We start from the raw sequence: 27,597 nt of genomic DNA, 5'->3' as shown, positions 1-27,597 counted from the left end.
CCACCTTGACCTGAAGGGCCTGATGTCTCCCCAGCATCCAGGCTGAATGGGGCTGAATCACTCAAAATGCAGAGTTACTGTAACAACCTGCAAATAAACTTCTGAAGAAGCCCCTGGAGAACGTGCCCTTCGTTACCTCCAATTTCCCAAAGCAATTGTATATATTACACCAATTTTAATAGCCAAAGTGCATCCCCAGCGCAGCCTGATCTCCAAGAGTGCGCAGGGTCAGACACCAGCCCGACGGGCGGGTTTCTGCATCCCAACACCACAGCACGGCTGCTTTGTCAAGAAGAAGATAGTTTGGACATCTTAGCGGTGATGATTTTTTTCTAAAATCAATTAATTTTAATTAGGTGCATTCTGGCTGCAGGAAATATTAGTTTCTGTCTGCTTATCACAGCATGTTTACCATGAACTCTATTAAAATGCATAAAAGAATTATATTTCAAAGAGGTGTCACCTATTACTAAGCCTATTAACAGCACCCAGGGTTTTCAATGGCATGTATTAAACAGACAGTTTTTATTCCTAACATCTAATTATTTACACACAAAACATAAAATGTATTAAAAGCAATGTAAAGCAGGCCATCTCAGCTCGATGGATCATGGCTCAAATCATTTGGGTTTCACATTTGTCATTACAGCTGTCAAGCTGTTATTTTATTTATTTCAGAGAAAAGATAGTGAGAAGAGCTGATGACTCAAAGAGAATAAGGTGAAACCCATCAGGTCCTAAAAAAAAGTCACTCTAAAGACACTCCAAGCCACAAAAGTTGTGTTCTTGATGCAAGCAAATGTAAGGCTCAGAGGGAAGAAAATCCACGTTTCACAAATCTGTAAGCAGTTTATTAACTTAACACCTGAACATCTCCCCTCCCTTCACTTTACAGACCCGACTCTCCCGACTCCTCTCAGCAGAGCTACCAGGCTCTGCCACGGCAACCAGCTGCGTCCCCAGAGAGCGACGGGGACGCTCTAGATATGGAAGAAATTGCTGCCCCTGAGGGTGGTGAGAGCCTGGCCCAGGTTGGCCAGAGAGGTGGTGGATGAACCATCCCTGGAGACCAGGCAAGAAAAATAAATAACTTTTTCTTTGCAGTCTAAATAACATTTAAAATTATACTAACTAGTGCAGCATAGCGACCCCTTTCTAGCTGTCCTGCACTGCTGGATGAAGCACCTGCTCTCCTTTCTCCTGACGTTCTTCTTGGGGAGCCTGGAGCTGCCTCAGCAGCGGTGACATGAAAACAATGACAAACACAACAACAGCGTGTGGGCCACAAACTCAAGAGTCCTATTTAAAGTGCCAATTTTTAAATCTGCTCTGATATCAGGGAGGGTTGACGAGAGGCTCCAGTCACCCCCTTGGCACTGCATAGAATCACAGAATCATTTCAGCTGGAAGAGACCCTCACGAGCATCGAGTCCAACCATACCCTAATTCTAGCATGAAACCATGTCCCTAAGCACCTTGTTTAAACACCTTTCAAACCCCTCCGGGGATGATGACTCCACCACTGCCCTGGGCAGCCTGTTCCATAGCACCGTGGTTGCCATGTGCGATAGAGCAGCTGCTGGCACCTGGATCTCTGTTAGGAAGAAAAATAGCAGAGATGGGAAGAGAGAAGGAGGGGGAAGCTGTGAAACCAGACTGGCTCAGGTAACCACACGCCAGCCAAACCCAAGGTAAAGCTGTGCCAAACAACCGTGCCAGACCAAGGCACAAAACAAACTCTTGCTGACCCTGCGCCCATCTCGCCGCCGTCATTCCCAACTCAGCCACAATGTCAGCACGTAACACACAAGGTGCATTTCGGTGCTTCAAGCCTGAAGTTTGCAGGGCTCTTTAGTGAGCTCAACCAAGGGTGAACATGAAAATCCCTCCCCATGCAAAGGAGTGAGGAGTTCACTGGCAGCGGAGCCGACGTGGAGCAGCAGGACACGCCGGAGCCCCCGCTGCTGTCTGGCTGTCAGGAGGAGAGAGCCTGCTCTTCCCCAGCTGCCACAGATCTTCATGTGACATGCTGCTTCAAAATCTTGTTAGAAATAGGAATAAAAAGCAAAATACAACCCTGCTGGGTCTATGATTATTATTTTACAGAGATGACAGATATAATTTAGAGCATAATACCATGGGAACCCTTTCAGATGGAAAGAAAGACAGCAGCAGGGCTTTCTCTGGTGGGAGCCAGCGGGGAATGTATTTTTAAAAAGCATAATCCACAACTCTGTCACTGCAGAGACCTGTCTGCTTTAATCAAGGGTAAATTGCTTGGAGCGTACCAATCAATTTAACTCTGCAGTGCATGGTGGGACCCAGAGGCACGAAAAGGTGCTGTAGAAGTGCAAGACAAAGTAGTGTCGGACTTGAACCACAGACGGGACCCACTACAGAGCGAAAGTAACAGATAATACCTTCTGATGAGCCCAAAGGATTACAAAGGACTGAAGGGTGACCTTGCCCCTGCAGCAGTAACATCAGTAACAGTAAATTATATACTCACAACAACCAGGAGCCAGGCTGCCGTTCCTGCAGACCTTGCCTAACCCTGCTCCAGCCCCTTCTTGCCTGTCATCCCTGACTGTGGTTTCCAGCCCCTCCTCATATTTCCAGTGAAACGTGACAGCAAATTAAAGTTAGATTATTACAAATTATTACGGTACTTGCTGAGCCTTCTGTAGTCATTTAAAACCAGCCACGAGCCCAGGGGGCTGAAGATGGTCATAGATTTTGGGGTTCCTTGTTATTCTTTTTAAAAATCAGGAAGCAGCATCCTTCAGCCCAGACCCTGGTGTGTTCCCAGGTCAGCAGTGACCCGAATGTGTTTGTGTACTCAGCAGAGGAACCATGCCCAGTGCTGGCTTCCCCTCTTCATCCCCCTTCTTCACCCACAGCCCTTCTGCCAGTCGCCACCTCCCTGGAGACTCATGTTCCCCTTTGGGAGCCAAACCCCCCCACAACACACACATTACCCTGGTGTCACATAGGACAGACCAGCTTATCTCTACTTGAGGGCCTGAACCAAAGTTTCACCCTTGGCCAGCTGACGCCAGACAAGCAGCAGCACTGAGTACAATGCTGAGGCATTTAATGCTGTCCAGCTGAAGGTGAAGTCCAGAGACAAAATCAAATTAGAACAGTGGATGAAAATCATTGTTCTGCAAGGATACATGGAATTTCTCACAGCCTTCCCAAGTCAACACAACTAGATGGTTTGGTAGGGGTCTGGAGCATCTTTCTGATGAGGAAAGACTCAGTGAGAGTTGGGGCTGTTGAGCTGGAGAAGAGAAGCTGAGAGGGATCTGATCAATGGATCAATATCTCAGGGTGGGTGTCAGAGGATGGAGCAGACTCTGTTCAGTGGTGCCCAACGCCAGGGTGAGGGGCAACGGGCACAGACTGAAACACAGGAGGCTCCATCTGAACATGAGCAGAAACTTGTTTGCTGGGAGGTGCCAGAGCCTGGCCCAGGCTGCCCAGAGCGGGTGTGGAGTCTCCTTCTCTGAGACATTGAAACCCGCCTGGACCCACCTGTGTGATCTGCTCTGTGACCCTGCGTGAGCAGCTGGGTTGGACTGGGGGATCTGCAGAGGTCCCTCCAACTCAACCAGGCTGGGATTATGTGGGATTCTGTAATGCTGAGGCATTTAGTGTTTTCCAGCTGAAGGTGATGTCCAGAGACAAAAATCAAATGAGAACAGTGGATGAAAATCATTGTTCTGTAGGGATACGTGGAATTTCCCACAGCCTTCCCAAGTCAACACAACTAGATGGTTCATCTCAGGAGAAACCTATTGTACAGCCAGGGCAGCCTGGAAAACAACATGGCTCAAGCAGTTCAGACAGGAACCCACACAACAGAAGAAGACACCTGTGTCCTTGAACAGCCGCTGGAACCCAGGCTGGATATCCTGACATGTTTCAAAAAGCATTAGAGACCCACACTTGGGCAACAGAGTGAAACCACACCTGTGTCCCTGATGGGGCGCTGGACACCCTTCTGGCCTCCACAGCCTCGGATGAACCTGGATATCCTCACCTACCTGAATCTGAGCACCTTGAACTGGAGCCTAATCCCACCTTAGATCTGCAAAGTGCTGATGTCTGACAAGAGGACAGTCACCTTGGACTCCTTTCACCTCCAGTGAATGAGGTGCTTCAGAAACACAGTTCCTCTGAGCTCTTCTCCGTGTTTGTCCATGAGGAAGAGCTGATGCACTACAGACAGAAATGCCCATTTTTCTCTGCTGGGGGAGAGGACGCGACTCGCCAGGCAAAAGGGAATCCCACTGAAGATACTCAGACCCCCAGAGACGATCATTCCAATCAGTCAGGACAAACATGAACAGTGCTTGACAAAGTCAATCCACTGCTGCCTGCCGAGCCTCCTACCCCTGGGTGTATAGATTGCTCTTTTCCCTTTGGTTTCACCAATACCTGACAAATCTCTCTGGTATTTTGCCATCATTTGTAGTGAACACCTGAAGTCACCTTCAGCTGAACCCTCGCTCCAAGCAACGCAGACATCAGCCTGACCAGCTGGAGCCAGGTGGCAATGGGTCTTGGGTGCAGAAGGGAAAACATGAGAGCAGTAAGGACCTGTACCTGTTGAAAGGAATTATTGCTGACTTGATTTGGGGCCGTCTTCCTTGTTCTGTGCAACACTCACATGCGTACAATGTCCAAATTCATTAGCTGCAGCAATTAAGATACAAGTTCTTGGAGTGTTTTGTAATGAGGTAATTAGCACAGGACTCCTTGTCATAAGAGCTGTCAGGCAGTTTTGACAAAGGGAATCAAGCTGGGCTTCTAAGGTTGGTAGGTGCAGTATTAATATATAATATATTATGTATATAACAGTATGTATATAATAGTGAGATAACAACAGAGCCACTGGACAGGCTGCAAATGGAGCCATTTTAAGGACCTGTGCAGAGCCAGCAGTATCACAGCACAGCGGCAGCAAGTCCAGGGGCTGACCCCTCCACAGCTGCAATTTCTACGTGCTTTGTGCCTTTAACAGTTGTCATTGGCCGCTTGTATAACTACAGAACAGTCGGTAAAACAACAATCTCCAAATGCCCTTCACACACACAGCTATTGTGCAGGCGGTGTTTGATTGCTTGTCTGGGATTAAAAGGAATTTGAAAAAGGCAACATGCACCGAGCTACATCCACCAGTTCTCCATCTGCCCACAAGCTAAGGAAACTCACATGGCCCTAACCAGGAAAAGGGGGTTGGTTATTCCTTTATCTTTTTTTTTTTTTTCCCAGTTAGCATCATATCAAGAGTCATGGGCCATGGTAGACTGGAAGGTGGGTGGAGAACTGGCTGGCCCAGCAGGCTCCGAGGTCTCACTGGAGCTCCAGTGTTCCGCAGGGGCTGGTACCGGGGCAGTGGGTGTCTCCATGCGGGAGCCAGCAGCGCTCTCCCAGCAGGGCTGCAGCTGGCACTGACCACGCAGAACGCAAAGGGAAGGACCTTGACAGGCAGACAAAAGCTGTGTGAGGTTCAATCCACTTTTGGGGCCCCCAGGACAAGAAAGACATTGACATACTGGAACGAGTTCAACGGAGGCCACCAAGGTCATAAAATGGTGGAGGACAGGACATGCAAGGAAAGGCTGAGAGAAATCGGTTTGTTCAGCTCGGGGAAAAGGTGAAGGGGAATTTTAATTCTGTTTCTATCCCTGGAGACATCCCAGGCCAGGCTGGATGGGGCTCCAAGCAACCTGAGCTGGTGAAGATGTCCCTGCTCATGGTAGGGGTGGCACTGGGGGAGCTGGGAAGGTCCCTCCAACCCAAACTGTTCTGTGATTCTTTGACTCTGTCTACAACTACCTAATAGGGAGTTATAGAGAAGACTGAGCCAATTTTTTTTGGAGGTGTATAGCAAAAGGACAAGAGGTAACAAACTGCAGGAAGGGAAATTCCAACTGAAATAAAAATATATCAGCTTCACCGTGGAGTGGGTTTAGTGGTGTGACAAGGGTCGGAGAGGTTATGGGAACTCCAGTCATGGAAACATTCAAAACTTGGCTGATCAGCCTGACCTGACTTTGAAGCTAGCACTGCACAAGAAGGGTTTGGACAAGAGAGTGTGAGCTAAATTATGAGTTTATGAAGATTGAATGAAAGTAACACATGGAAATGCATTCCCGGAGTCCAGAGCTTCTTTCACACTCAATTTCAGGAAGAAAATTGTGTTCCCGTAGGGACAAACAGGATATCAGGAGATCTCAAAAACTCAAGAATATTTAATGTGAAGGAATAATCAAGAATGAATCCAAAAGGTAAGGAAGGATTTCAAGAAAAATTGGACCACTATTTCAATAAACATTATGAAGCCCAGGAGCCAGACTCCCCCACTCCTGAAGCCACGCGATAAACAAAACAACACCTGAGCTCAGTCGCTGCTCCTGCCCCAGCATCCAGACCTGGCAGGACATTTCCTAATATCCCACAACCTGAGCACCTTTCAAGCAGGTTACAGTTAAAATTAAAGCTTCCCATGGAAATGCTGCTTTTCTCTCTCTGCCTTTCAAAGCACAGATTAACTAGAAGTCAGGAGTTAACACGACCCACATCTAACATCAAAAGCTGCTGATGTTTAGCTGAGCGTAAGTGACAGGTCTGATTCTTTCTTGGCACAAAAGAGTTATTAACTTTTTCAAGGCCCTGTTTTTGCATTTCCCACTACGTCATTACTTCAGTTCTTGTGTGATGGACCAGACCACAAGGCACCAAACTTTCAGTACGTACTTAGGAGAACAGGTGTTAAGAAGGACAGCAACAAGTTACAAACCGGGGTTCTACAAGAGTTTATGGTGTTCCAAACCTCTCGATTCGGCTGCTGAGAACCTTCTCAAATTTTACTAATCAGCCTTAAACTCTGAAAGGCTCTTTGAGCAGTAATATCTACTGCTTCAAAGTATGAGATTTCAGGGGAAAAAAAAGTCTCTCCGTTGTTGGAAGAAAATATTGCTAAATCTGAACAACTTCCCCTTGGTACAGAACTGGCTCTGGTGGAAATTCAGTTTTAGCAATTAAGTCAAAGCTGGGTTTGATTCAATTATCACCTTTTTAAATGCCACCCTTCATGCACATACTGAGCATCTGACCATCAAGAAGCTAAGAGGACATGCCAGTACAGGCCAACAAGCTAAGCTGGATCTAACTTCAGGGCCAGTAACCCACTAACTATCCACCACCTGCTTCAGTACAATAAAATAATTTGCCTGTGTGGTGGAACAGTGCCATTAATCCCCACATTTGCACGTGTGGAACTGAGGCTCCCAAAGATGAGCGCAGCTCCATCGCACTCACCATCAGTCATTTAAGTGCTGAAGTCGGAAGCCCAAAGCTCCCTTCAGCTGGTCCCTTCTACAGCCAGAGGGCGTTTCAACCCACCCCAAACCTGCACATCCATCTGGAACTACTCATCCCTCCCCGCTGACCACAAGAGGCTGGAAAGTAACTAAGCTTCTCAAAGCCATGGGCAATGGTTCTGGAATCCATCCAAAACTAACAAGGAATTAAGGAATGGCCTAAGGTCACCCACTTTACTCAGGGCACACATGTGCTGTGTCATTTTTAGGTAGGAGACTGCATTCTGCCCACCAGAGCTAGAGGAACACAGCTCCGCAGCCTCTTGTAGCATCGGGACAAGCTTCAAGTCCCACAGGACAGCAACTGCACTTACTTGGAAGATATTGGAGAAGTCTCTCAAGTTGAAAATGTAGTGGAACTTGATGGCTGTTGGAAGGAATGTAGCGGCTACTTTCTGGTGCAGTCCCAGGGCAAGGGCAATCAGCTGCTGAGCTGATTTTTGCACAGCCCCCGAGAAATTTCCACTTGTCAGGTGCTGCGTTAAAATGGTGCTATAGATCCTGGACAAGGCATCCTGCCCAGGGATGGACAGCGCGAAGACACAGAAGTGACGCTGAGGGAGAGAAAGGAAGGCATGGAAAGGTCAGAGAGGTAGAAAAACACCTTTCAAGCAAAATGCCCTTGGGGATTTGCTGTGATAATCTCATCTAGGCTCCCTTTCCCATGAAATGCTGGACCAGATGATCTTTTGAGGTCCCTTCCAACCTGGGTTGTTCTATGATTCTCTGATTTGCAGTCCACCTGAACAAGGTTATTTCCCTCTCCCAGTTTGCCAGCAGAGCTCAGGTGGGAAGTGACATCACTCTGCTCACTAAACCAGGGATTTTCAACTGCATCTCACCAATGCTACACTGGAAGTGCAGTCCATTGAAGAGCCAAAGGGCTCTGAAGGTCCCACCGACCTCTGACAAAGCCCAGAGGACCTCTTTACTAATTTGGAACTTGCAAAGTTGCCCATGGGACACTTCATTTTAACTCCACACCTTGCTGAAGAGGAGCCAGGGTCCAAGCTGACTCTGGTCATTAGGTTTCTCCATGATGAAATGAATTTTGCTCACTGCTACCCAGTCCCTCCATCGGTTGGCAGCTCCCAAAAATCAAAGTCTAATGTTTAAGATCTCTTCCCAAATCTTCTGTTATCAGCAGCGCTTGAACTGCGTTTTGTTTGGCTTGGGGTTTTTTTGTTCGGTTAGGTTTTTGGGGGGATTTGGTTGGTTGGTTGGTTTTGGTGTTCTTTGTTTTGTTGGTTTTGTTTGGTTGCTTGGTTTGGGGTTTGTTGGGGTTTTTGTTGTTGTTGTGTTTTGGTGTGGCTTGGGTTTTTTTTTAGTTTTGTCTGTTTTCTTCGTTTGGGTTTCTCCCCCACACCTCTTTTTACTGACAGCTGCAGCAGACAATTCTGGAAAGCAGGCGGCGTTAATGCACCATGCTTCAGAGCTAAATACGAGCTAAATGAAGGCAAAATCTGCCTGCATGGACCAGAAGGTTGTCCTGAAAGTAGGTGTTAAGCTGGCTGGCAACTTTTGACTTCCTCCTCTGACGGAGCTGCAGAATGCGAGGAAAAACAAACAAGGGAATAAGGGACCCAGTTTGGTGCTTCACTATTAGGAATCACAGTCACTCGACAGATTCGTGCCATTTGTACTGATAAAACAACAGCAGGATCTGCCAGTGGTTGTCCTCTAACCTCACGTTTAAATGATCCACCCCAAAATAAACCCAGCGATGCACCTGCCGTTGTGCAGGGCTTTACCTGCAGCCGAGGGTTGATGGTGAAGCTCCCCGCCGTCGGGTTCACGCACGACACATACTGCACGTTCGTGATCTCCTTCAGCGACAGCTTGGTCCGGTCGTACCTTCGGGCAAAACACAAGCAGCAGCACAGTGACCACGGCCACTGCCTCTCTCAGTACGTGTCCCTGGGCTGCCAGAGGCCGCTTGTCTTCAGGGGGTCAAATTCTGCGTCTTGCCAAGATGAGGCCCAGGCCCAGGTTGCCGGCCTGTCTGTACACGGCCTGGCACACGCGAGTCCTGCTCCTGGTGGAAATCCTTCAGCTTCAACAACCTGTAGCTAATATTTCTATCAGTAATAAGCACTGAGCAAAGCCCCTGGGCCATACTCTTCACTTGCATGGAAATGGCAGAAAACAGCAGGAGTGTCTCTGGTTTGATCCCAACCCGGGACAGGGTGTGAGAGACTACAAGGGTGACTCTCAAACACTGTGGCAAACCCAGCCCTGCAACACCCAGTCATGGGAGACGGGCCATCGTGAGCAGGTGAATGGTGATTTACATGTCAAGGCCGAGGTGACAGCCACAGACAAAGGCTGGGTGACACAGGCAGTGCTGTGTTGAAGGACACGCAGCCTGTGCGCTGACAGGCCCGACACGGTGTCAAGGCCCAGGCTGAGAGACCCTTCGGGCCTCCCCCATCTTCCACAATCACCCCCAGTGACGCCTGCACAAAAGCCCAGGTGATCCCGAGGGCTATAAACCCTATAAAAGCTGTGCCAGCACGGGCAGGGTGCCACCCTGGGGACCCTTCCACCCACCGGGCTGACCACGGGAACCGAACCACACACCACAGGGTGCTGAACCCTGACTACAGACCCAAGCATTCCTGCATAGGAACTGGACCTGAGACTACAAACCCCTCAAACACACCACGGAGCCCTAAGGGTGGTGAGACCTTTCCTTTCCCTTTCCTTTTCCTTCCCTTCCCATTTCCTTCCCCCTTCCTTTCCCCTTCTTTTCTTCCTCTCTCTTTCCTTCCTATATTCCTATTTCTTTGCCTTCCTTTTTGTGAGTAATACAGTAACATAAGGTTTAGAGCCCCACTTGTGCCACAAAACTCTTTCATGTGAATCTTTTCGCTGCTAAACTGTTTATCGATTGAGCTTAAGTAACATAAATCCTTCTGCCACTGAGTCATTTGCCAATTGGACCAAGCTACAAAAAATAAAGGTCTTTTGTTTGTGGACCTTCAGGATTGTATGTACTTTTTTCCAACCCAGGGGACTGACAAATCTCAGTCACACTTCCCCCAACCATAGCGCCAGGTGGGACATGACGAGGGTCAGCAGGCTGCTGCTGCCGGGGGAGGACAGGGAGTCCTGGGCTCCCTGGTTTAAGAAGGACAAGGAATTACTGGAGAGAGTCCAGCAGTGGGCTACAAAGATGCTGAGGGATCTGGAGCACCTTTCTTGTGACAAGAAACTGAGAGAGCTGGGGCTGTTGAGCTGGAGAAGAGAAGCTGAGAGGGATCTGATCAATGGATCAATATCTCAGGGTGGGTGTCAGAGGATGGACCAGACTCTGTTCAGTGGTGCCCAACGCCAGGGTGAGGGGCAGCGGGCACAGACTGAAACACAGGAGGCTCCATCTGAACATGAGCAGAAACTTGTTTGCTGGGAGGTGCCAGAGCCTGGCCCAGGCTGCCCAGAGCGGGTGTGGAGGAATTGAAAACCATTCCAGTGGTTAAAATTCAGACAGTCAAGAAAACACACCTTCAATGAAAATAAAGAAATAATGGGAAGGGTTATTAGAATGGAGTCGTGAGACAGGTAAACTGAGCCTTGGCAGCTAGGAAGTGTCAGGTAGTCTGTAAACCCTGCCGTACCCAACCAACGGGGAACTGGGGAGGGAATTTGCAGTTGGGATTAGGGGTGGATATAAGCAGTGGCTTTTTGCCCTGTTTTGTGTGCCTACCTTTAGGTGGAACACCCGACCTTGCAAAATCGTTAATAAAATATGCTTTGCTGAGAGATCCTACCTGAGCCTATTATATTGGTGAGATGATAACTTCCTGCATGCAATACAGTGCCCAGTGGGCACTGCTGAGCACATGGGCAGAAGGCCTCGATGTGTCTGGGAGGGGACCCATGGCATGCTGCATCCGCCCGCACCTCGCTGCATCCCCTGTACGTTGCTGCATCCGCCCGCACCTCGCTGCATCCCCTGTACGTTGCTGCATCCCCCCGCACCTCGCTGCATCCCCTGTACGTTGCTGCATCCGCCCGCACCTCGCTGCATCCCCTGTACGTTGCTGCATCCGCCCGCACCTCGCTGCATCCCCTGTACGTTGCTGCATCCGCCCGCACCTCGCTGCATCCCCTGTACGTTGCTGCATCCGCCCGCACCTCGCTGCATCCCCTGTACGTTGCTGCATCCCCCCGCACCTCGCTGCATCCCCTGTACGTTGCTGCATCCCACCGCACCTCGCTGCATCCCCTGTACGTTGCTGCATCCCCCCGCACCTCGCTGCATCCCCTGTACGTTGCTGCATCCCCCCGCACCTCGCTGCATCCCCTGTACGTTGCTGCATCCCCCCGCACCTCGCTGCATCCCCTGTACGTTGCTGCATCCCCCCGCACCTCGCTGCATCCCCTGTACGTTGCTGCATCCGCCCGCACCTCGCTGCATCCCCTGTACGTTGCTGCATCCGCCCGCACCTCGCTGCATCCCCTGTACGTTGCTGCATCCCCCCGCACCTCGCTGCATCCCCTGTACGTTGCTGCATCCGCCCGCACCTCGCTGCATCCCCTGTACGTTGCTGCATCCGCCCGCACCTCGCTGCATCCCCTGTACGTTGCTGCATCCCCCCGCACCTCGCTGCATCCCCTGTACGTTGCTGCATCCCCCCGCACCTCGCTGCATCCCCTGTACGTTGCTGCATCCGCCCGCACCTCGCTGCATCCCCTGTACGTTGCTGCATCCCCCCGCACCTCGCTGCATCCCCTGTACGTTGCTGCATCCGCCCGCACCTCGCTGCATCCCCTGTACGTTGCTGCATCCCCCCGCACCTCGCTGCATCCCCTGTACGTTGCTGCATCCCCCCGCACCTCGCTGCATCCCCTGTACGTTGCTGCATCCCCCCGCACCTCGCTGCATCCCCTGTACGTTGCTGCATCCCCCCGCACCTCGCTGCATCCCCTGTACGTTGCTGCATCCCCCCGCACCTCGCTGCATCCCCCCGCACCTCGCTGCACCCCCTGTACGTTGCTGCATCCCCCCGCACCTCGCTGCATCCCCTGTACGTTGCTGCATCCCCCCGCACCTCGCTGCACCCCCTGTACGTTGCTGCATCCCCCCGCACCTCGCTGCATCCCCTGTACGTTGCTGCATCCGCCCGCACCTCGCTGCATCCCCTGTACGTTGCTGCATCCGCCCGCACCTCGCTGCACCCCCTGTACGTTGCTGCATCCGCCCGCACCTCGCTGCATCCCCTGTACGTTGCTGCATCCCCCCGCACCTCGCTGCATCCCCTGTACGTTGCTGCATCCGCCCGCACCTCGCTGCATCCCCTGTACGTTGCTGCATCCCCCCGCACCTCGCTGCATCCCCTGTACGTTGCTGCATCCGCCCGCACCTCGCTGCATCCCCTGTACGTTGCTGCATCCCCCCGCACCTCGCTGCATGCCCTGCACGTTGCTGCATCCCACCGCACCTCGCTGCATCCCCTGTACGTTGCTGCATCCCCCCGCACCTCGCTGCATCCCCTGTACGTTGCTGCATCCCCCCGCACCTCGCTGCATCCCCTGCACGTTGCTGCATCCGCCCGCACCTCGCTGCATCCCCTGTACGTTGCTGCATCCGCCCGCACCTCGCTGCATCCCCTGTACGTTGCTGCATCCGCCCGCACCTCGCTGCATCCCCTGTACGTTGCTGCATCCCACCGCACCTCGCTGCATCCCCTGTACGTTGCTGCATCCCCCCGCACCTCGCTGCATCCCCTGTACGTTGCTGCATCCCCCCGCACCTCGCTGCATCCCCTGTACGTTGCTGCATCCGCCCGCACCTCGCTGCATCCCCTGTACGTTGCTGCATCCCCCCGCACCTCGCTGCATCCCCTGTACGTTGCTGCATCCCACCGCACCTCGCTGCATCCCCTGTACGTTGCTGCATCCCCCCGCACCTCGCTGCATCCCCTGTACGTTGCTGCATCCCCCCGCACCTCGCTGCATCCCCTGTACGTTGCTGCATCCCACCGCACCTCGCTGCATCCCCCTATGCCTCACTCCATCCCCCACACCTCGTTGCATCCCTCTGCGCCTCACTGCATCCCCCTACTCCTCGCTGCAGCCCCTTGTGCCTCCAACGCTCCCTCGCAGCTCCCTCACCCTCTATCTGCCTGACTTCCCTGACACCCACAGCCCAAGATTTCTGCCTCCGCTCCACTGTCTCTGTTCCTCGGAAGCTTTTGGCAGAGCTCAGGCATGCACACAGCTGAGGAGAGTGGAAATTGCAATGCGTCCCTGCCCTGTATTCCCTGTGGAGAGATGCAAATATTCATGTCCCACACAGAGCTGCTGGCTGAAGTGTAAAACACACCAACCTCCTTCCAAAACAGTCACTGCTTTTCCTCCAAATCACCTCTGCCTAGATAATGGTTGTTTGCTGCTGCCTGACAGAAGACAATGTTAGGTGCTCACAGCAGGGGGGTTCACCCCAGCTGAGGCCAAATCCACAGCCGCCTCTGCTCTCAGCGTCGCGGGGCAGCAAGGCCGAGCATCGCGCTCCCCTCGCAGGCTTTGCACTGGGACCACAGTCACAAGCCACAGCAAGAGCAGAGCAAAGCTCCTCTCAACCCAGCTATGAGTAAGCAATCAAGCGGTATTAAAGAAGCGATGGACAACGTCCTCGGACACACGGTGTGAACTGTGGGGTTGTCCTGTGCAGGGACAGGAGCTGGACTCGATGATCCTTGCGGGTCCCTTCCAGCTCAGGACGTTTTGTGATTCTAAGTGAATTTGTTTGCTGGGGACAGGGGAAGCCCTGAGGGTGCTCAACTCTCAGTTCACCCAGAGCCTCCCAACCAGCTCTAGCCCAGCAGTATGCAATGGGAAGAGGGACCCACGCTTTGAGATTCTCTCAAACCCACTCCCCAGCACTGGAGCTGAACAAAAAGGTCTCCGACAACCAAGCCCAAGCAGGCTCCTACCAGTGGCCGTAGTCCAGGTGCTGCCGGATCAGCGTATGGGGCTGCACTGTCCCGTAAGCGTCCACCTCGGGCATGTTGAGATCATCAATGAAGTACACGAGCTTCTTGGTACCTGGAGGGCCATAATTCCTACCAGCCTTTTTCTCCAGAGGTTTCTCAAGCATACCTGTAGGGAGGCAGAGGTGCAAAGCTCATCTACTGGGAGAGCAACTGCTGCAAAATAAAAATGATTTCTCAGCCCAGCTCACTGCTGTGCTGTGTGTAGCTACAGCGGCCCCTCAAGGAGCTGAGATGTCCCCCAGCTGCAGCTGTATGAGGAGCAGCTGAGGGGCCTGGGGGTTCAGCTGGAGAACAGGAGCTGAGGGGAGACCTTCTGATCTCTGAACTGCCTGAAAGGAGCTTGGAGCCAGGGGGGTCGGGCTCTGCTCCCCAGGAACAAGCGCCAGGAGCAGAGGAAATGGTCTCAAGTTGCACCAGGGGAGGTTGAGGTTGGATCTGGGGAACAATTTCTTCCCCAAAGGGCTGTGGGGCATTGGAACAGGCTGCCCAGGGCAGTGCTGGAGTCACCAGCCCTGGAGGGTTGGACAGACGTGGAGATGAGGTTCTCAGGGACTAGAGTGCTAGAGCTGGGTTACGGTTGGACTCGATGATCCTGAAGGTCTCTTCCAACCAAACTGATTCTATGATTCTACAGTGCAGCTGGGAGCCCTGCAGGGACCCTTGGTCAGCACTTTGGTTTGACTTAAATCAGAAAGCTCTCAACTCTTCCTTCCAAACAAAAATACAACAAACTTCGTCTGCTACAAAACATGTCTACCTCAGAGCAAACAAGAGCTTTTCATGCAAGATAAAGCCTTTTGAATCTCTTCTGCATAATTTTTTAAACGAAATCTTGCTTGCAGAGGTGGCTGTGCCAGAGCAGTGAGCATCCCCTGCTGCCTGCCCCGGCGATGCGGCAACTGCAGCGTGGCCAGGGCAGCAGGCACTGGGCGCTGCCATGGAGAAAGGGAGATGGATGCTGTGGGCACAGAAGCCCACGAGCAAAGCTGCTGGTTTTGTGAATATATGCATCTTTTACCCTGTTAGACAAAAACAGGCGATCTCAGGGCCAAATTCCTGGACATCTTCAGAACAACCAACATGACACTTTTATTTAAATGCATCAAATAATCATAAGTTCCCTGATCTTCTCACCAGCGTTACCCAACCCTCCAGATAATGTGACAAGACTTAATTCCAACACGAGCTGTCAAATTACCACCTAGTTTCAAGTAGGGTCACGCACACGCAAAGGAAAGCACGGAGAGAACAGTTTCGCATTTCAAAGCCTTGGAAGACTTTAATTTGTTTTAGCAGAAGGCTGGGGTCATATGTTGCTCTAGCTCATAAAACGTGGGGAATATTTATAATCCTGGGCTGATATTTAATAAAAATCACCCCACGTCGCTGCACATCATGTTCTATAGGTTATTGATTCCTCTGATTGCAGCCCAGGCAACCTTTACTGTCTCAGTAAGTGGAAAAGCAAACGGAAGCAACGCTCCTCTGCCCAGACCCCGGGGGGGTTTTCTGCCCTGTGCTTACTCGAAGAATTTGTTTCATTAGCAGTTTTGGGTTGCCAACAGACCTATAAGGTGCTATAAAGCAGCACACGGTAAGTAGCAATTCTTTGTAATTAGGGAAGACTGGCAAATGTAAACGGGACTGGGAGTTTTTTTAAGCCATTTATTATCACGTGCAAAAGTTGTTAAGGAAGATTTATATTCCGTTGGTTTGTTTCAGATCACAGACCTTTCAAAACGCTGGGTTTTTCCTGCTCGGGTGCACTGCAGACAGCTCGCCTTGCTCACCACTCAAAATGCAGCTGATTTCTTGTCACAGACAGTTGCTGCACAAAGGAATGGATTGTGCTACGAAAAATGATGAATCTTTCCTCAGCGGAGCCTCTCTCCCCGTTCAATAAAACCACAATATTCGAAATTTCTGGTAGCAAGTTAAATTAAGTGTTTCAAATAAGCATTTAATTTAAATTTAATTAGTCCCTAATTAACATATAAAATCAGCCCTTTTTGAGGTTAAACAAGTATGCAAGAGATTCATCACACTGAAATGCAATTACTGGGGATCAAGTGACATGTTCGTGGAAGTGGTATTTTAATTCAAAGCCGTATCTCACAATAATAATAAGGGGCGGTGTGTCTGTGTGAGATCCTGACACATACTCAAACCAGCACCTCAAAGAAACAGTCTGGACACCTCGTACCTTCTGGTTGGTGAGCAAGGGAGAGGGAAAAAAAGAACCCAAACAAAAAAAACCACAAGATTTATTGCAATTTCTCTGAATGACAGAAGTCAGGGCTACATCTGATGGAGGGGCAGAGGCCCAAGAGGGCACGAAGCAGAGCGAGGCCCAGGGCAAATGCCACAGAATGTGGTATTTAGTCACAATAAACTACAGAAAATCCCCAAACTGGCCCCAGGTTCAGGCAGAGAGAGTGCTGGGCTCCTTTTAACCCCTGTGCACACGGCGCTTCTGGAAGCCACAGGATGCAGGGATGGGTTGAACAACAACTCTGCTTCCCCTAAGGGCTGCATCTTATACATCTCTGCAGCAACAGGCACCTTGTCTAAGGAACTACTGGAACTCAGGTTAGGATCTTTTTTAAGTAAGAAAAAATCCAAAATTACTTTGTGCCCATGTTTTACAAATTTAAAGATGTGCCTGCTGGGGAAAAGAATAAAGCAGCCAAGTGACAAACTACACAAAAAGGGACAAATTAACTCTAAAAAATGAGCAGCAGGGATCCAGGCCAAGCAGTATAAATCATGCTTCTCAATGCAAATCTCACCACCACATCTTCATCCACACACAAGACAACTTGCTCCTCTGTGCAGGGGAAGAAAATCACTGACTCAGCCCACAGCTCATGACCAGGGACACGGTGCCAGGTCTGCCTGTACAAATAACACCTGCACACACTCGCCCATCCAGCTGGAGACAAACGGCTGCACATTCACAGAATCACAGGATCCCAGGCTGGTTGGGCTGAAGGGCCCTCTGCAGATCCCCCAGTCCAAGCCCTGCTCACGCAGGGTCACAGAGCAGATCACACAGGTGGGTCCAGGCGGGTTTCAATGTCTCAGAGAAGGAGACTCCACACCCGCTCTGGGCAGCCTGGGCCAGGCTCTGGCACCTCCCAGCAAACAAATTTCTGCTCATGTTCAGATGGAGCCTCCTGTGTTTCAGTCTGTGCCCGTTGTCCCTCACCCTGGCGTTGGGCACCACTGAACAGACTCTGGTCCATCCTCTGACAGCCACCCTGAGATATTGATCCCATTGATCAGATCCCTCTCAGCTTCTCTTCTCCAGCTCAACAGCCCCAGAGCTCTCAGTCTCTCCCCATAAGAAAGAATCTCTAGGTCCCTCAGCATCTTTGTCCCCCACCCAGGCAGCTGGACAGAGAGACAGACAGACAGACAGACAGACAGACAGCCAGACAGCTCAGCCCATTTAGCAGCTCAAGGGCATTTTGCAGAGACCCCAACACAGGGAAAAAAGCAAAGGGGCACCTGGGAGGGAGGAGGGAGACTGCAGCCATCACACACTAGCAAGACCCAAAACCCTTCAGACCTGCCCCAGAAAGCTGCCGTGACTCCACGACACAGCCCCAGGTGACACAGCGTGGGCTGAGCCTGTGCTGTCACCTCTGCGAGTGGATCAGTCCCACAGGGCAACTTTAAACTCTGACACCTTCCTTAAAACATCTGCAGTGTCGGGAGCCCAGCAGAGCACAGACAGGGGCTGTGATGCTCATGGCCGTGAGCGTGTTCGCCCCAGGGCCACCTGGCCAGGAAAAACCCACATGGTGAAGGTTAAAACCTTGGTCTCACTGGTGCTGGTCCTGTAGAGGGAGTAAAGGGATTTCAGGACACTTGGGTCAGACCAAACTCCATAAAGGAAGTTATTTTGGTTTACAGTGACCCACAGCTGTTGTTCAACTCAAAACAAGCAAGGTTGTTTCATTCCTGATTAATAAATACATGTAGAAAATTATCCTCTCTCTTTAGGTCAACTGAAAGTGAAAATACCATTCCAAAATGAGTCACTTTTCAACAATTCCCTCTTTCTCTTCATCTGTGAAAAGACTACACAGCAGAACTGACCTTATCCTGGTCTCAAACTTCATCTTTCACTGATGTGCCAAAATCCTCATCAAAGATATTCTCATGGGCTTCCCCAGGTCAGAGCCTCCCAGGGTCAGCAGCCGTGTCCCCTGGGGCGGTGGGATGTGGCACCCGCTCCGTGGGAGCACACGGGGCTGCATCAGGATGCGGGGGACAGCCCAGGAACCAGCAGCACCTGCACATCCCCATTAGCACTGTCCTCACTGACAACTGGGATGCAATTCCCATCATTGCACTCTGAGGACAGCTTAGATCCCAGCCAAGCAACCCATTCTATTCAGCACGGGCTTAAATTCAAGCGTATTAAAGACACACCTCAAGTCAAGTACGAGCTGTGTGCTGTAGAGAACAGCAGCAGATTTAAGTGTGTGCTTTGCACAGCCCTGAACCAGAGTCGTGGTGTTCAGAATTCAATCCCTCATGTTGGGAAATGCCATTTTCCATAAAACCAGGAGTCTGCGGACCAGTGACTTTCACAGTGGGATTTAAGAGTCAGTGGGTGCCAGTGCAGTGCCCACAGTGCACACCCAGCTCCAAACCCCGACGGACACCCCAGGAATTTGGTGACCTGCCAGGCAGAAGTCCCACATCTCAGCCATTGTCTTACCTTGCAGCATGGCAGAGGTGGCGTAGTAGTTAAACGGGACCTTCTTCACCACATAGGCGTCTGTATCCAGTGAGCAGAGCTTGTCCCCCACCAGCACAGACTTCCCCGTGCCGGCGTTGCCCACCAGCATCACGGGGCGCCGGCGCTCCAGGAGCCTGTCCATGAAGTACCGCACACGGACCGTCTCGGTGGTGGGCACCAGGCAAGCCTGAGAGGGGCAAAACGAGCAGGTAAGTGTACCCATCTGTGGCACCACCCCACTGCCATGTTCTGAGGAGACATCAAACTGGGAGAGCCAGGAATGAGTGCGGTGACCTGAGTTTCTAGATGGCGCTAGGAAGGGAACAATACACTGCTACCAACCATTCAAGTCAAACTATCTGTACAGACGGAACAATGACAGCGGGATGCTGAGAGCAACATCTGGATCTCCCCGCAAACACACATTTTGCTAAAATGGTAACAATTTTTACAAGTCATCTGCTCACTGTGGCACCTCTAAAAGGAAAGAAAGGCATAGCTGGCAAACGCAATTCACTACCTGCAGCAACTCTCATTTTTCGTCCAAATCATATAAACAACCCTATTTTCAGCCACGCAGAATGACGAGATGGTGTCTCAGGGACTTTGTCACTACGTTGTCCCACATCCTGCTTCTCTCTGCAGGCCAAACGCACCTCCATCCCGCACCCTGGGCACACCAGCCCTGGCTCATAGGTGTCTCTGAGCCTGCGCCTCATGTACATCACTCAGCTCTGGAAGATGGATGGAGGATGAGTCTTCACAGTCAAAGTACAGTAAAGAAAGATGGGTAATTGAGTTGTACTTCAGAAAGAATGTGTCAAGGGTTTTGATTGTGGGGTGACAATACAACCATGGCAGATGTGTTGTTAGCCCCCTCTCCCCCACCTTCAGCCCCTCTCTCTCCCCCATTCCCACTCAGGACAGGTGATTGGGAGGGAAAGAAGGATAGATAGAAGAGAATTGGAAAAATTAAAGATGTTTTACTAATGCTACTGATAAGAATAGAGAAAATAATACAAAATATACAAAACCAATCTTGAAAGCCCCAGCAACTGCAGAGCTGGCACCTGAAGTCCTGGACTGGACTGTGCAGCCAACCGGAGCTGGATTCAGTCTGTCATGAGGCCTCAGTTCGCAGGGACGACCAGCAAGGTCCTCTCCTAATCTCGGCCATAAGCAAAATGGACGAGATCCTCGTGATCTCCCACTTTTATATGAAGTATTCACGTGAATGGGATGTTATACTCTGTTTGTCAGTTTCTTGGTCACCTGTTTCTCATTGCCCCTCTCGCGAGATGCGAATCTGTCCTTATCAATAACCTCACATTCCATTGCTATGTTTACCAAAACATGGATCTGGTTCTCCAGGAAAACGCAGCTGATATGAAGGTTTTACCTGACAGGCAAATTCACTAAAAGAGAAACTTGTTTTTAACAAAACCAGGACGGAATGCCATTCTTATTATGAAGTGCTTGACCTCGAATGAGACTTCAATTGAAATGCCTGCATACAGTCACTAAAATGCATGTGCTCTTCCCAGACAAAACACGTGCAAGGTTCACATACCTGTAAGGGCATTTCTGGATCAAATTCAAACTGAGGAATAAGTTTAGACCAAGGTTCAAACTTCTTCGTTTCTGGATCAATGTAGAAGTCAAAGACTGTGCCCTGAGAGGGAAACTTGATAGTCTTGAATTCTGCCACCCACCACTTGCTGAACTCCACTCTGTAGTCCACAAGCTATAAGACAAAAAGTGGAGAAAATACACTAATCTGGATCAATTAATTAGTAATGGAGAATGTTATCTATCCCAGTCCACCAGAGCGGGATTAGTCCTTAAAATATATTCCACAGCATAAAGTTCTTATCATTTTTCCTGCTATTAAGCCTAATTTTTCATTTTCTTCATTTCTGCTCATCAGTCCTATTTATCCATCTAAATAATTCATCCTCTGTGTTGATCACTCTTGGTATGTCTGAGACTAGATAGATGGATCAATTTGAAAAAGAGAAATACGTGCCTATGACTAAACAGACCACTTGATTGATTCTTGGTGCCTACTTCTTCCAACAGACAAGGACACAACATCCGTCTACATCTGTGCTCATGGTCAGTCACAGCATGCATACCAAAGCCTTTCCTCACCAATCACACCACTCTATTCAGAGTGAGTTGTTGTCTTCTGGCTTCTTTTCAAGCCACAACGTTTCAGACAAGCAGGACTGCAGACACCAGCGTACCAAAGCAGCAGCGAGGGTCTGCCCCTTTGACCCCGCCGTGATTCTGCGCTGCCACATTCCCCTCAAAGCACCCGTTTCCTTGCTTTTCCCCATTGCATCTTTCTACACATGGAGATTTTGGAGCATCTGAATTTTTTCAACTGGGGTGACAGTTTTGCTTTAGATGCTGGGTCAGGACTCACAAAATGTGCTTAGTCCCCTCCTCTGCCCTAGGTCTCCTGTATGACATTGGGCCAGCCATTCTGCCCAAACACCTTCCCATGTGGACAATGGGAACTGGAGAGAGGTGGAGGGGAGGAGGAGAGGAAAATTGCTGTGAGAAAGATGTTTGTGAAATACCGGACGCATCATTTAGCCCGTTTTAACAGCACAGTTTGTTCCTGGGGTGTCTGCGGGTCTCTCCTCCCCATAGCCATACAATGTGGGGTCACCAACACATTGTCCATAGGCTGCTCGGCCTCCATGAGGAAACCTGGGTTTGTTGCTGAACTGAACCAAGTGTCCTCCATAAAGCCTCCTGAGCCACAGTCCCTCAAAAGACCAGTGGATTTGAAAAACACATTAACAGTATCCACGATTTTGCAGACTCATGCTATTCAGAGAGGCAGAATCCCTGTAATTCTCCGTTCTCCTGTTGTTATAACTCCTCAGCAGCGGCAGCAGAGTAGCCCGCAGTGGAGCGGGACGTGCGTGGCTGCTAAAAGCTTTCCCACAAGGGTGCCCTTACCCCGCACAGCCAGACCGCCTGCAAGCGCGCTGTGCCGCGCTGCCCGCCCTCCCTGACCCCGCGGTTAAATGGAGCCACTCCAGCCCCAGCTCTATTGCCAGAACGGTGTGGAATTCAAACCACTTCCTTAATAAAAACCCCATATGGATTACCGCTAATTTCAGAGCCAGGAAATGGCAAATCTATCATCTGTTTTTATACAGGGGCCCCGCTACCCACCAACAAGCACCGAGTAGTGGGAAGCCTCCCAGACTGTTTCTCCTGACATTTCGGCCGCGAAAGGTCAGCGCGAAGGGCACCTTCGGTGGAAAGCAATAAACAGATTTTATATTGGATCATTTTTCATCAGGCTCCCCATTGCTCGGACTGCTGTATCCTCGCACTCTCAGCTCTGACATTTACAGAGCACCGCGGGCAGTAACGCACAGCCAGGCTCCCGGCGGAGCCTCCCGGAGGGTCGCTGTGCCTGCAGCTGCTCCTGCAGCCCACCCAGAGCCACTACCGCAGGCAGGAGCCCGGCCTGATGCACCCGAGACTGACTGTGCGGCACGGGGAACACAGCGGCCAGCTGCCACAGCACCGCACACCAGCATACTTGCGCTTGTACTGCTGAAGCAAAGACAAGTAGTGCTTCCCAGGCTTTATTGTGCTTTGTTTTGTTTCTTTAAGTCATCCTAGACTGGCAACACTAAGGCTGAGTATTTCCCAGCTGGCACATGGGAAATGGAGGCTCCACAAGGACCAAGGAAGCTGGTCTCGCACAGGTCATTCAATGGTCACAAGGTGTGACGGCACCAAGTGAGCACCCAGCTGAGCTTGAGCTGTGTTGTTCAGCACTTCCTGAAGCATCTGATCCTTGGCATGGAGCAAATCTGAAGAGACCAGCAGACACTCTAGGTCTGGCGTTAAGGTACATGAAAACACACAAAGAGACCCCTGGGAGCACTTGAGCAGCCATCAAGAACGGCAGTGCCTCCACCCGAGCTGGGGAGGGGTGTCTGGTGTTACATTCGTGGAGAGACCTCCCGCATAGTCCAGACAACACAGAGTTTGACACAAGCCCAGCGGAGATCAGACGTGGATCTCCAAGCCCTTGACAGCAGTGCAGTGTGGGCAGACCCAGACATCAGGACTACACACTTTAGATCTGAGGATAAGGCGTCCTCTGACTAGGGGATGCAACCACCCAAGAGTAGGTGTGCCCCTGTGGCCACGAAAGTCAATGGCACCTGGGGTGCCTTAGGAAAAGTATGACCAGCAGGTCAAGGGAGGTTGTTCCTCCGGCTCTGCTCTGCCCTGGTGACAAAACACCGGCTGGTTTGTGTTATGTAGCACGTCTACCTGTGCAGTCAGAAGGCTGAAAGACTGCTCCACTGATACATCCATCTGATAAATCAGTCTTAATTTGATCACATTATGCACATCCACAGGCTTCTATAAGTTAACCTTATGTTTCTCCCCAGTGAAATGCATCTGCATAAGCAAACATCCCTCCACCTTTACCACTGACCCCTCAGCTGTTCTCCGGTGGTGTTACACCCTGGATAACGAGGCCTTTCGTAAAAGGAATTGTTGTGTTTCTAGTTTATTATCACCTATATGAGAGCCCCAGGAAAACAGCATTACTGGCATAGCACTATGTTTCAGAAAGTATGAAGAAATCAAAACAACACAAAACCACACAAGCAAACTGTGTGAAAGATGCTGAAGAGGCATCTTCCGTCTTACCTGATCTCGAAACATTGATCCACCAAAGGCCCAGACGGCAGCAAAGACAAAGTAAAGTTCATAAAGCTCCTTGGGACAGTCAGGAGGTGTGTTCTCCTCTGCCAGGAGACATTCAAGGAGGTAGCACAACATCTGAACCATACTCTGTTCAGGAATGGGAATAATCTTCTTAAATCTAAGGGATGGAAATTAGAAAGCAATACGTCCATCACAACCCAGGAAGACTAGAAATGCTCTTTCAGAACACTGGCATTCTGCTTGTCAGCGGTACGTGTCCTATTCCCAGGTACAATAAAGAGAACACCCATTCTCACACTCAGACCCACTGGCACCGGCACATATACAAGTAATAACAATAATCAGAAGTTTCAAGCATTTTAAAACTTTGATCTTCTTGAAAGAAGCAGAATGGAAGACTTGCTAAAGGCAATGATTTCCTGCGAGCACGATGAGTTCAAAAGCGGTCAAATAGAGGAGTAATAAAATAAACCCTTTCATCTTGCCATTTTACATTCATTTAAGCTACACTTACAGAATTCCAAACTAATATTGTAGCTGCACTGAAGTCCTCCATAAAGTAATTATAGCTATTTGAAAGGTTGGTTCTACGATTTCTGAATTAAGCAAGCTACCAAAACACTCAGCTCAGGGTTGCCTGCAGCTCATCCCGTGGATTTCACGCTCTGAGACAACGTTCAGCAAACAGAATGGGAAACGTCCGATTGACTTTGCTACCAACAGTCAAAACCAACTTGGTCCCACAGAGAGAAGTTCCCTAGCACAATGTTTAAGTCCTGATTCCAGACCCTTCTGACACATCCCCCTTTTGGCTGACATCTCCCATGCTCACTGATTTTTCTTTTGTTTTTAAAGGAAAGTGCAACTATAGGAAGCAAGTAGAGGATGGGAGATGCTCCCTTAAGTTTTCTGGGACTCTACCTTGGCCAGTCCTCACCACAGTATGAGAAAGAGAATGGTTTCACATGATGATAAGCAAGAACCACATGACTTCCCTGTGGACACTGCTTTAAAGCCAAATCAAGCCAAGAAGCACTAGGACCCTTCCAAATACCCAAGTTCTTAATGAAAAATAACTTGTGGAGTGGGCTCAGGTCTAGCCTGACACATCAGGAGGCTGAAAAGCTTTCTCTTTGGGATCTGCCGGAATTATTTTCCAAGAGATAGAGAGTTGATACAGGAAATACAATAAAAATCAAATCAAAATCAGATGAAAACCAGATCTGACCAACACGATACAGGCAGGAGCGTCACTTTGCCCACCTCGCCCTGCTGGTTCTCTGAGCTTAAGCCAATGATGCTCAGGGCTGCCAGGGGCAAGGAGGATCATGTGCAGCACAACCCAGCGCAGCACAGCTGGGCTGGACAGCGGCAGGTGTCCCCATGCCCTCACCACGGGTGACACAATCACTCATCAGATGGTACCTTGTTCTGAGGGTGTCCAGGCAAATGGGCAGGTACTTATCAAACAAAACGGTCAGGTTGGCTCTTTCGGACTGGATCTCTCGCCTGTCGATCCAGCTGCTCACTGGAGGATTCCAGCCCAGATCCGACGGGTTGATGTACAGGATCCCTTTAGGCCCAGGGTAAGAGAGAACATATAGTAAAGACATAGCAGAAACTGTTCCTTTCTTCCAGCAGAGTTTACCAGGTACTTTCACACAACTAAAACCCTATCAAATATGACGGGACGTCCCATTACCTGCCCCCTTTCCCTGCCCCACTGCAGAGTAGAAACATGAACAGTGAAGAAACTTCACCCTTGAAACCACGGCGCTTTTCATGACCTTGCCCTAAATTCAGAACATTGTCTTGTCTGAGCAGTTTCATTGCTCTGGGCCCCATTTCCCCATGTGTAAAACTAGGGGACACCTCCATTCCCTTCTCCCATACTTCATGCACTTCTTCAGAAGATCAAGAACTCTTTGGGACAGATACTGTCCTTCTCCTCATAAAGTCCATCCAAAGGGCTTTGCACAACAGGAGCACTCAGCAACGCTGAAGCCATGATCACCCACCAACAGTCAGAGTGCTCTGGGTAAATCTCCAGGATGATGACAGCTCCACATGTGCATTTGGGGTCAGGATCCTCAGTTTGTCTGTCAGAAACCTGCCCTGTCCACCCACGGCCGCTGTGATCTCAGGTTGGGTACTCGCAACAGGAGTCAAGTTGGCCAACAGAAGACTGGTTAATGGCACTAGATCCTCCTGGGTTCACGGCAAATCCCAGTGCGGAGCTCAGGCCAGGACTCACCCGCTCGGGACACGGTTGCTGGGGTGGCTGTGCGCAGGTGGCTGATCTCAAACACCAACCGCATCGTTGGGTTCAGAGGGATTCTCTCATTGCTCGCCAGGGTCAGCACCTGCATTGGGCAGACAGACAGACAGAATGACATCTTCCCCAGGAACAGGAATGAAAAGCATTCAGCACTTTGCACTAAAAAGCTTGGTTGCTGCCAGCACAGTTCCTTGAGGGAATGCAGCTGATTTCCAGCAGGTAGTAGAACTGTCTTCCATGACTCAAAGGAACAGCACTCCCTTCGAGCGGCGGAAAAAGGTGTGGAATTATGACCCCACCCTATTTTTGAAGGGCCTGGAGTTACAATCAGGACATCTGTGATTATCCATGAGCCCAGTTCCAGGAAGGGAAATTACAATGAAACCATGATTTGAGCTATTTCCCCTCAACCACCATTTTCTATATGTGATATTGTTTGGTGTATCTGAAGAAACACAACCGCATTATTCTAGGAGGTGTTATTTCAGCATCTGCATTTTTAGGCTGAACCATGCCATGCAGTCAAAGAATATCTCCTTCTTTAACTTATATTCATTACCTTATTATCATCCAGCACAGTATTAAGCGACTCAATCCACATTGGATCAATATCTCCATCTAGTACCATCCACTTGGGACCGTCATGCGTGATGTTGGCCAGCTCTCGCATGATTGATGAAAACAGGCCTGGGAGGGTGACAGGAAGATGGTGATGAACACTGAACTTGACACCTGCTCTAACGGTTTTCTCCAGCAACACAGTAAAAATTACTCTAATTAATGCTTTCCTCTCAAACATGCAAAACTCTATGTGCCTATACGTAAATATTACTATATCACAATACGGTTCTAGTTTGCTTTAAAGCGAAAAAAGGGTTATCAGTTATCACTACTGAAAATGATTGCAGACCTACGCACGAGCTTCATTCCCACCGAGAATCATAAGGGATAAGAAAAATGTAGAGTAGCTACTCAAAGGCAAAAGGCGGCATGAGTTATACAATGCAGAGAAAACCACCTGAATATGCCTAGGAAATCCTTATAAATATTTTTTTGTGGCTCAAAGTATATCAGGGCAATCAAGATGCATTAAACGCTGGGTCATGGCTTTAGTGAGACTGAGGGGAGAACAAGCACAGAATGACATTGAATGACAGAACAAAATGTTGGTAAAATCAAGGAGAGAGAGGATACAGAGTCTCAAGGGGAGTAAATAATGAATGTTAAGAAGACCACGAAGGCTGGGAATAGAGCAGCAGCACTGCAGAGCAAATGAAAACTCCACAAAACTATTGCTCTCCTCTACATGTGAAAATACCTCGGGAGATGCTGGTCTTCATGAAAAAACATCAGGCAAACATTAAAAAAAAGCCTCTCTTCCAGTGAATTGTGACAAGAACTCTTTTTTTTTTTCTTTTTTTCTCCAGGACAAGCTATTTCTTTGTGATCCAGATC

General features: G+C 49.9%; 1 pseudogene; it reads right to left on the bottom strand.

Moving 5' to 3' along the window:
- LOC136115891 (dynein axonemal heavy chain 9-like) overlaps nucleotides 1–27,597 on the bottom strand; it is a 91,226-nt pseudogene that overhangs the window by 7,125 nt on the left and 56,504 nt on the right.

The sequence above is a fragment of the Patagioenas fasciata genome, chromosome 34 (genome assembly GCF_037038585.1).
Source record: "Patagioenas fasciata isolate bPatFas1 chromosome 34, bPatFas1.hap1, whole genome shotgun sequence".
Taxonomy (NCBI): Eukaryota; Metazoa; Chordata; class Aves; order Columbiformes; family Columbidae; genus Patagioenas; species Patagioenas fasciata.
Note: the sequence above shows the minus strand (reverse complement) of the source record. Positions and strands in the feature narration are given on the sequence as shown.